A 10,791-nucleotide genomic window follows, 5' to 3' on the forward strand; every position below is an offset into this window, starting at 1 on the left:
ACTTCTCTGTCACCTCATCTTTACAGGCTCCTGTCTTTGCCTCTGTGTCTTATGTAGAGCTGTCGCATCTGTTACATTGTAAGGGGTTGAGCCTTAGGTATTTGTCAGTACAGGTGACCGGTTTCACCATGTTGTGGCGCTGTATGTGGGGGAGGGGTCTGAGAGGGAACAATGCTGCTTGCTCAGCACTGGCCTCTTTTCCAGGCACTTCTCCCACTTCCATATGGGACTGGTGACTCTCTAGCTCTTGCCCTGCCCATTGTTCCCAGAGTGGGTGGATCTGTGGGCATTCTAGAACCATGGGGGCTCTTTCAACAAGCGGACTGTGCTGAGAGACCAGCAGTTTCTGCCTCCACCCCAACCCCCACTGGTTTGCACAGTCAGAAACAATGAGACTTTATTTTCCCCAGTGCTGGAACCATGAGCTGTGCAGTCTGATCTGGTGGTAGGAGCGCTCCCCAGGTGCCCCTCCCTACTTTTTAGGATGTGTGACTGCACTTTCCACCAGCCTGCCACTGACACTGCTGCTGCCTCCACCACACCACAGCCTCTCTGTCCCTGCTCCACCTCTCCTACCTGTCTGGATGTGTATTTCTTTTTTATATCTTTCTTGGACTTCCATACAGCTCAGTTTTCTGGAACTTCTGGTTGTCTCCAGTTTTGAGGTACTTGTATTCCTTCTTAGTTGTGGAGGGAGATGCAGCATGTCTGTCTAGGCCTCCATCTTGGCCAGATGTCCAGATTTTTAAAAAAGTATATCTTATCTCTTTATTTGAGACTGAAGCATGCATCCACCCTGGCTGCAAGAGTGTAGGTTTCTGAAAATTCATAGATCTGACCCCAGTCTAGCATGATTGTTTCACATGTCAAATTATCATTGGGTTGTGGCTGTCTCACCCTCCTGGGAGGTGTTTAAATTTGGGCAATGGAGCTCTGAAAAATGGAGACCATTTTCAGTCTTCATTCCTTTCTGTGCTTCAGCCTGGATAGAGTCTATTGTTATATTTTCAAGTTCACTAATCTTTGCTTCTGCAGTTTCTAATTTGTTCTTAACCTTATCCAGTAACTGTTTATTTCAGGTGTTGTACTATTCATTTCTAGAAGTTTTATCTTCCATTTAGTTCCTCATTATGTTCAGGTTTTCATTAAATTCTTAAACATTTCAGCATATTTAATTTTTTTACATTTTCTAAAATTTATTTTTAATTTTTCAATTACAGTTGATTTCAATATTATATTAGTTTTAGATGTACAGCATAATGGTTAGATGCTTAGAGAACTTACAAAGTGATCCCCCAATAAGGCCAGTACCCATCTGGCACCACATAGTTATCCCAATATTATTACTTTATTCCCTATACTCTACCTTAAATTCCTGTGACTGCTTTATAACTGCCAATTTGCACTTCTTAATCCCTTTGCCTTTTTCTTCAAGCCCCCCAAACTCCTTCCCATCAGGCAACCATCAGTATGCTCTCTGTATCTATGAATTTGTTTATATTTTATTTGCTCATTTATTTTGTTTTTCATATCCCACATGTAAGAAAAATTATAAGATATTTGTCTTTCTCTGTCTGACATATTTCACTTAGTATAATACCCCTAGATCATCTATGCTGTCATAAATAGTAAGATTTTTTTACAGCCAAATAGTATTCCATTGTATATATATATATACATATATATGTGTGTATATATATGTATATTGGACTAAGTCCCATGTGGAACAGTTGAGGGATCCAAGTAGAGCCAGAGGTCAGAGCCTAGACCAATGGTGGGAACCACAAGGAGCCAGATTTGGAATCATTATGAGGCCCTGTATATAGGCCCTGGCTGGTTTAGCTCAGTGGATTGAGCGTCGGCCTGCGAGCTAAGTGTCGCTGGTTCGATCTTCCAGTCAGGGTACATCAGAGAAGGAAAACTCTGACTCCAAAAAACCTCCGCTGCCTTGCGGCATACCTCTTCAGGGGAAAGGCTAAGGGAGTAAACCCTGACAGAAAATCCGGAGCCGGAGTCCCTAAGGCGGTTTGACGTTGTAGTCAACACCGGCAACTCCTGCGGCGCACCTGAAGCCAAGCTGTATTGACTCCGTCTTTCCTTTGGACCCTTCAGCTGCGAAGAGAGGGGGGGTCTGCTGCATGGACAACAGCAGACCCTCCATATCACCCTGCCCAGGCTCTGTAGCTTCAGCGTCATCGCAAGATGTCGATTCAACACGGGAGGAGACAGATACGATGTCACTCCCGAGTCGGTCTGCACAGCCATTCTCGGCGGTGCAGATAGACTCTTAAGAAGCTACACCATCGTCTCTCGAGACGGACGGCTGCCGACGACGACGATATATGTATATATATATACATATATATGTGTATATATATGTATATATATATGTGTGTGTGTGTATATATATATATATATATCCTTATCCAATCATCTTTTAATAGCCACTTAGGTTGCTTTCATATCTTGTCTATTGTACATAATGCTTCAATGAACATAAGGTATTTCTGGGTTATATGGTATAGTTCTATTTTTAACTTTTTGAGGAATCTTCATACTGCTTTCCATAGTAGCTGCACCAATTTAAAATCCCAACAACAGTGCACTAGGGTTCCCTTTTCTCCTTATCCATGCCAACACTTGTTCTTTGTTGATTTATTGAAGATAGCCACTCTCTCAGGTATGATTTTAATTTTGGTTTTAATTTGCATTTCTCTCATGATTAGTGACATTCACCATCTTTTCATATGTATATTGGCCTGTATATCATCTTTGGAAAAATGGTTATACAGGTCCTCCACCAACTTTTTAATTTATTTAGTTTTTTGTATGTGTTAAACTGCATGAGTTCTTTATTTTTTTGTTTTTTATTTTTATTTTTTAATGAATATTTTATTGTTGGTCTATTAGAGCTGTTCCAATTTTCCCCCATTGCTCTCCTCTGCCCAGCCCTCCCCCTGCTCCCACAGTCAATCCGCACCCTATTATCCATGTCCATGAGTCATTCATACATGTTCCCTGACTAGTCCCTTCTCCCTTTTTCCATCCTTACACCCCTCCTCCATCCCCATGGTTGTTGTCAGTCTGTTCCTTGTTTCCATGCCTCTGGTTCCATTTTACTCACTTGTTGTTTTGTTCATTAGGTTCCTCTTACAGGTGATATCATATGGTATTTGTCTTTTATTGCCTGGCTGATCTCACTTACCATAATACTCTAGTTCCATCTATGCTGTCATGAAAGGTAGAAGTTCCTTCTCTCTCTCTTTTTTTTTTTTTTTTTTTTTTTTTGCTGTGTAATATTCCATTGTGTAAAAGTACCACAGTTTTTTGATCCACTCATCCAATGATGGGCACTTATGCTGTTTCTAGCACTTGCTATTGTAAATAACGCTGCTATGAACATAGGGGTGCACAGGTTCTTTTGAATTGGTGTTTCAGGATTCTTTGGCTATAATCCCAGCAGTGGAATTGCTTGATCAAAAGGCAGTTCCATTTTTAGTTGTTTGAAGAAATTCCATACTGTTTACCATAGTGGCTGTACCATTCTGCATTCCCACCAGCAGTGCACTAGGTTTCCTTTTCACCACATCCTCACCAGCACTTGTTTGTTGATTTGTTAATAATGGCTATTCTGACTGGTGGCAGGTGGTATCTCATTGGTTTTAACTTGCATCTTTCTGATGGATAGTCATGTTGAGCATCCTTTCATATGTCTATGGGCCCTCTGTATGTCCTTCACGGAGAAGTGTCTGTTCAGTTCCTTTGCCCATTTTTTAACTGGATTGTTTGTCTTCCTGGAGTTGAGTCAAATGAGTTCTTTATATATTTTGGATATCAAACCCTTGTCTAAGGTATCATTGGCAAAAATGTTTTCCCATATGGTTGGACCCCTTTTCATTTTGATTATGCTTTCTTTAGCTGTGCAGAAGCTTTTTAATTTGATGTATTTCCATTGGTTTTTTTCCTTTATCTCCCTTGCCCTAGGAGATATATTGGCAAAATATTGCTGAATGGGATATCTGAAATTTTCCTATGTTTTCCTCTAGGACTTTGAGGGTATCACAACTTATATTTAAGTCTTTTATCCATCTTGAGCTTATTCTGAAGTATGGTGAAAGATGGCAGTCCAGTTTTATTGTTTTGCATGTACTTGTCCAGATCTCCCAACACCATTTATTGAAGAGGCTATTTTTACTCCACATTATGCTCCTTCCCCCTTTGTCAAATATTAATTGGCCATGGAGACATGGGTTTATTTCTAGGTTCTCTATCCTATTGCATTGATCTATGTGTCTGTTCTTGCGCCAGTAGCAGGTTGTTTTGATTACAGTGGCCTCATAAAGCAATTTTTAAGTCTCTGCTAATTCTGTCATTTCTGGATCTGTTTCTACTGACAGATTTTCCCATTTTTTCATCTCTTTCTCTTTTTTTTTAAAGATTTTATTTATTCTTAGAGAGAAGGAAGGGGAGGGAGAAACATTGATGTGTGAGACATGCATCAATCGGTTGCTTCTTACATGCCCCCAACTGGGAACCTGGCCTGCAACCCAGGCATGTGCCCTGAATGGCAATCAAACCCATGACCTTTCAGTTCACAGGCTGGCATCCAATCCTATGAGCCACACCAGCCAGAGCTCATCTCTTTTCCTTGACATAGTTAGTATTTTTTTATTGAATGCATGGACCTTGCAAGTGTAATGTTGTTGAGTCCCTGAATTTTGTCTTCCTTTAAAGAGCATTGGTTTTTGTTTTTACAGGAATTTAAGGCTTGTGTTTAAGTTTTGTTAATGTGGCCTAACCTCACCTTCACTCCAGGGATAACTTAGCTTTAGTGCCCAAACAGGACCCTTCTAGGATCTCTTCTAAATGTCCTAGTTGAGTATGAAGGATCTCCATTGTGCTTGGCAAGAGCTTAACTATTCCCCTGCCCTGTATGAACTTTGTGACTTGTTCAGTATTCAGCCCTCTGGTCATTCTCTCCATGGCTTCTGAAGTTTCACTCTGCATGTACAGCTAAAGACTTTGCTGAGAATAAAGGAGACCTTTAGTACAGATTTCTAGAGCTCTTTTTTCTGTAGATACTTTCTCTCTGAAACTGCTCCACAGCTTCCTCACAACCCTTACACTCAAATTGGTCTTATCAGCTCAGCAGGCCACTGGGCTCTTTTTGTGATCTCCTCCCTCACACTCATTGGGGACATGTCCCCAGGCAGAAAACTGGGATCATAATGGTAGCTCACCTCAAGCATTTCCCTTCTCTAAGGCATCATGGTTCTCTATTTCCTGTACTCCAACATCTGAAAATTACTACTTCACTTACTTTGCCCAGTATTCTAGCCATTTATAGTGCACTTATTGTCACTATGTTCTGGCTAGAAGCAAAGCCCCAAATTTCTTTTCTATCTCATCTGTACATGCAATATAGTGTGAACACAAACTCATTTCAGTAATGCATACTTTGAATTTTTATGACGTTGTTCTTTAAGAACATGTATTTGAGGTACTACTATGAGAGGGCATAGCTTTTTCCCTTTGTCAGACTTTAGGTAGCAGGGATGGAGGTCAGTTCTAGGAATAGAGACCTGTAAACAGCTGTTAATACCCATCAGTACTACTCATGCTCTCTCTCTACACTTCCATGTTTGTACAGGAAATAGTAACTCTCTATGAAACAAACAAACAAAAATGAAGGCTAGTATTACAAGAGAAGAAGGTAGCTGGAGTCTAAATTTAAAATTATCAAGTCAAGCTGTTCTAAGTCAGCAAAGTGTTTGCAAGTTGGGGACCTATAAGGCTTTTATTCTTGAAACTCATTTTAGTCTCTCCTCAGGGGAATAGGCAAAATAAAGATTACCAAACACAAGATGTTCCATCTTCCACGTAAGAGCTCCTATGTTACATAATTGATAAACTTGTGCTAGGCATTCAAGAGTCACCACAAATACCACCCCCAAAACACAAACAGAAAGTACCAATTCCTTATTATAGACATTGAAATAATATTTACAGAATTCTTTCTGTAGCTTTCAATGTCTTTTAAGTTAATATATATAGAGAGAGAAATAAAGCCCTGGCAGGATGCTCAGTTGGTGAGAGCACCAAGAATGACTGGAGTTCAATCTCCAGTCAGTGCACATAAAAGAAGCAACCAATGAATACATAAATAAGTGAAACAACAAATTGGCCTCTTTCTCTCTTTGTCCCTCCCTTCCCTCTCTCTAAAATTAATAAAAAAAATTTTTAAAGAATCATAGCTTTAGCCATACTTCCAGGAGTAATGCTTAAAGTCTCAACTTTCCTTTCAAAGCCCTTTATCCAGCTACAGTGTTACTTAGTGATTGAGAGCAATGTCTTCATAAGGAGATAGACTTGGATCCTAGATATACCATTAACATCTCCATAACCTTGCAGGAAATTACTTAACTTCTCTAAGGCTTAAGAATAAATGACTTAGTACATTGCTTGACACAGTAGGTGTTCAATACCAGTCAAAAGTAGAAACCACACAGCAGAGAGATTTTAAACATGAGGAATTGTTGAACTTGGTATTAGAGAGCTAAAGAAGTTACGCGGAGGTAATGTAGCACAAGAGCAGAACTCAGCTACTTCTCCTGTGGCTGTAGGAGTAAGGAGAAAGGGAATTTTAAAGAGGCATCCCCTGGAGCTGGGAATAGGCTCCTGAGGGGGTAGAGGGCATGATGCTGAGCAGCACTGGGTGCCTCATGTGTCTTTCCTCTCAGAGGTCCCTGCTAAGTTTTCCTGAATCTTGAAAACCATTGGTATACATAATTTGGCCATTTTCTATTGTATCAAAGAGGAGGTAAATCTGGCCACTGCTATCTTGGACAGAAAGGGAAGCCTCTAATGTTTCCTAAATGAATAAATAAACCACTCTTTTGGATTAGAGTAGCTGGTTCTGTCTTGCTCTGTTTCATTTTTCAGTGAATTTATAAAATCGGACAATTGTTTTGGCATAGTTCAGATGTGGTGTCACTTAATGACATGCAACTTCTAATATCTAAGACCAAAAGTTTGTAAGTCACTCTAACTCTCATTCAATTTTTTCAAATACAGTCCATCAGTAAATTCTGTTAACTCTAACTTAGAAATATATCCCAAATCCTGTTATTTCTTGCTACCCCAATGGAAGTCCCCACCATCGCATCCCCAGAATATTGTCACAACTTCCCAATTGGTCTGCTAATGCCTGGCTCATTTCCTAACTGCATTAATCTCTTTACTCTGATGTCATATTTTTTGTCCCTGTCAGCACAACCCCAGCAATTTCTCTTCAGACTGCCAGCAGCTGTGGGTGCCAGTAGCTGTGGTTGATTTCAGTTCAGTTTTCCATTCCTCTCAAATGGAAACTCATGTCCCTGCATCAGAGATACCAGCACCAGCCATCCAGAGTCTCCTTTTCGGGGTCCCAAACACACAGGTCTCTCAGCAGACAGGAAGTGAATGAAAGTTGTCCTTGAGAACTTCCCTTGAACATGGGAAAGGCAGACAAAATCATGCATGGTGTTCTGGGACCACCTGCACAAACAGAAAAGTTCTGTATTGACCTGTTTTACACATTAGGGCTTTGCATATGACTTATTTGGCAAAAGTGTCCACTGATTGAAAAAAAAAATGTTTGAAAACTGCTGTTAACCAAAATTAAGTCAATATGTTTTGCAGAGCATGCAAAGTGCTCATATTACAAAAATAAGGAAGGTATAATTCTTTGCTATAAAGCTTAAATGAATCCCTTCCTGTCAGCAAAAGAATCTTGTTTGAACTCATACTGCCCTGGATTTAGTATATTTGTTTCATTAAGTGTCATATCTCATCAGCATTTCTGGTCAAAATAGGTCTAGAATAGTGACTTCAGTGTTCCTTTGGTTTTGTCAGCAGGATTCTACATGGTCTATGCAATTGCTAAGAGCAAATTCACACAACACACGAATGCCCAGTCAGCACTGGGACAACGACAGCAAGACTTTGTCACCTTCCTCTTCAGGGATTCCTCATTCTCTAGTCTCTTAAATGAGAAATGTTCTTTTATGATCCTCAGAGCCATGCCTCATGCTAAAAGCATATCTTCATGATAGCTCCACCAGTGCCAATATGAGAATTTCCCAAATTTGCAACATGTAACAGTGTTTTCAAACTCATTCTTCAACATGATTCTCACCTACAAATGCTAAGCTAAAACTTTCTAGGCCTTCTGTTTCTCTTTGTCTAACTCCTCTGGTCTCAGATTATATTCCTTTGGTTAAGTGCATGGAGCAAGCGTTTCCTAATAAATCTGTCTCATACAGGTGATAGAATTAGTCATGGCTTGACTCTTTTCTGTTTCTTAAATCTTTAGCTTCAAAAGGTATTCTTATCAGCTCCAGGCATGAGAGTTTAGGTAAGGCAGGCATCTCAGGCTTGCAAGTTCAAGTGGGTGGTTTAATTGTGCATTTATTTATCATACTTATTATTATATAGAAATACTCCAAAAGAAACTAATAATTTTTATCTTGAATTCCGAGACGCAAATGTACTAACCCTGTTCCATGTGGGTTGAGGTTCCAGTTTTTCCTGAAACCATAAGGGTGATCCTGAAGTGAACAGGACCATTAACCAATCTGGGCCTGTTTCCCATCTACAGGATGCAGTGATTAATCCACACAGAAAATCCCTCCTAGGTTTGAGCTGCATGAGGTTTTTGCTAAAAAAAACAGAATGTTCTTCTTCAACTTCAGTGATGGTGGCTATGGCGGAAGCCATTGTGGTCTTCTCTCTAAAAATAGTTTGGTATTATATGAGATTGTCAGTTATTTCTCTAGTTCCAAACCTGTTTAGTATCCTGACTCATACAGCTGAGGTGTAACCTGTGAGGCACCTTATGTCCTAACTAGTCAAGGATTGACCTAATATACCTAGTAAGGAAAAAATCAACACAAAATGCCTCTCTGAATATATTATGGCAGCCCTGCATTATAATAGCTGTCTGGTCTCTCACAGATGCTAATGCCAAGTATGATATAAAATAGGCACACACAACAGGGCATCCCAGAATATTTGACTTGGGAATTTTCTTTAAACAACCTCAGCAGTTTGTATTATAGTTTGGCAGTGTTCAGAGTCTGAGACAGAGTTTGTTTGTACCCTCTCATTTGTCCGAGTGCAAAAAACATTGTCACTCTCCTAGAAAGCAAAACAAGGATGAGATATTTCAGCATTGTAGGTAAAATTTACATTTAGAAAAGTGCAAACTAGGTACTATCCACACATACATTTCTTAAAAATCTTCAAGTTGTCTATATAGACAACTATAGATAACAACTATTTGTTGGCTGATTTTGCCATATATACAAAATATGTTATGTATGGTGCATATAAAATGTATGTGTGTATATATATATATATTTGTATATATCCACACACAAAACAACATATTGTAGGAATTTAAAGTCTATTAAAACATTTTAAATGCATACACTGAAATACTTTTACTATTTTATCTAGTCTACATTGTTAAAATAATAAAAGTAACTTACATTGATGTAGAATGTTATGGCTTTCAGAGCACTGATATATAAATGGTGATATTTAATTCTCTCAGTAAAACCTATGAAAACATTTTCTACATTTTAAAGGCAAGGAAACTAAATCTTGGAGATGACAAGTGATTTGTTCAAAGTCAGCTGGGTACTGAATGGCAGAGATGAAAATCCATATCTTTGAATTCTGAGTCTAATATTCCTCCTAATGAACTATAAAACTCACCTGTTGTATAGTTAATGTCATTATAAGAAGTAATAAAACCAATTATTTGTAGCCTTCCACTTCTTTATAAGAAAATGTGCTCTTCATTGTTGAAAGATAAAATATTTCTACATTAAGAAGTGAGGATAGACTTCCGGCCAAGATGGAGGCCTAGACTAACATGCTCCATCTCCCTCCACAACTAAGAACTACATCTACCACAAAACCAGAAATAACCAGAAGCTCCAGAAAACAAAGCTACGTGGAAATCGAACATATGAAGTTATAAACAAGTGGTGCTCATCTGGACAGGTAGGAGGGGCAAAGCCGGGGCAGAGAGGTCAAGCTGTGCTGTCTGTGGCAGCTGTGGCAATGGGTGGTGGGATAGCAGTAAACACAGATACCCATATTTAAGGGGAGGTGGAAAGCACCTCTGGAGCACCTCTGGCTGCAGACCAAATCCATCAGCCTGTAATTCCAATGCTGGAGAAGGCAGACCCCCATTGCCTCAGACTGTGAGGGGCGGAGGGTGTGGGGACAGAGGAGGAGGCTCCCAGTCTCTCAGTGGACAGTGAATGGCAGGAATCCATCTTGGACCCCTGCCCCTACACAAAGTGCCACAGTGTGGCCAGAAGGGTTGCCTGGTAGTGATGAGTGCATGGGGCTCCACCCCCTATAGTGTAGGAGGTGTGACAGCCCTTCCCAGGAAGCAAAGATAAACAAAAAACTGTCAGGATGGCCAGGATCATGATAGAGATCCTGGTGACACAGCTGATCAGACAGCAAATATATGATCTATTGGACCAGCAGATAGATAATCTTTCCGAGGCTCAGGTCAGAGTTATGATTATAAGAAAGCTTACAGACTTAACAGCAGATCTTAAACAAGACAGGGAAGGAATGAAGGTTAGTCCTGGTGAGATGAACAAAAACACATATGAAACTAGTGGTGAGGGAAAGAAAACCAGGGATCAAATCAACAAACCAGAACATAGTGAAGAAACAGTCAACCAGTGCAGAAAGAGGAAACAAAAAGTGAGGAAAATGAGGAGA

The sequence above is a fragment of the Furipterus horrens genome, unplaced genomic scaffold (assembly GCF_987537825.1).
Source record: "Furipterus horrens unplaced genomic scaffold, mFurHor1.1.pri manual_scaffold_7, whole genome shotgun sequence".
Lineage (NCBI taxonomy): Eukaryota > Metazoa > Chordata > Mammalia > Chiroptera > Furipteridae > Furipterus > Furipterus horrens.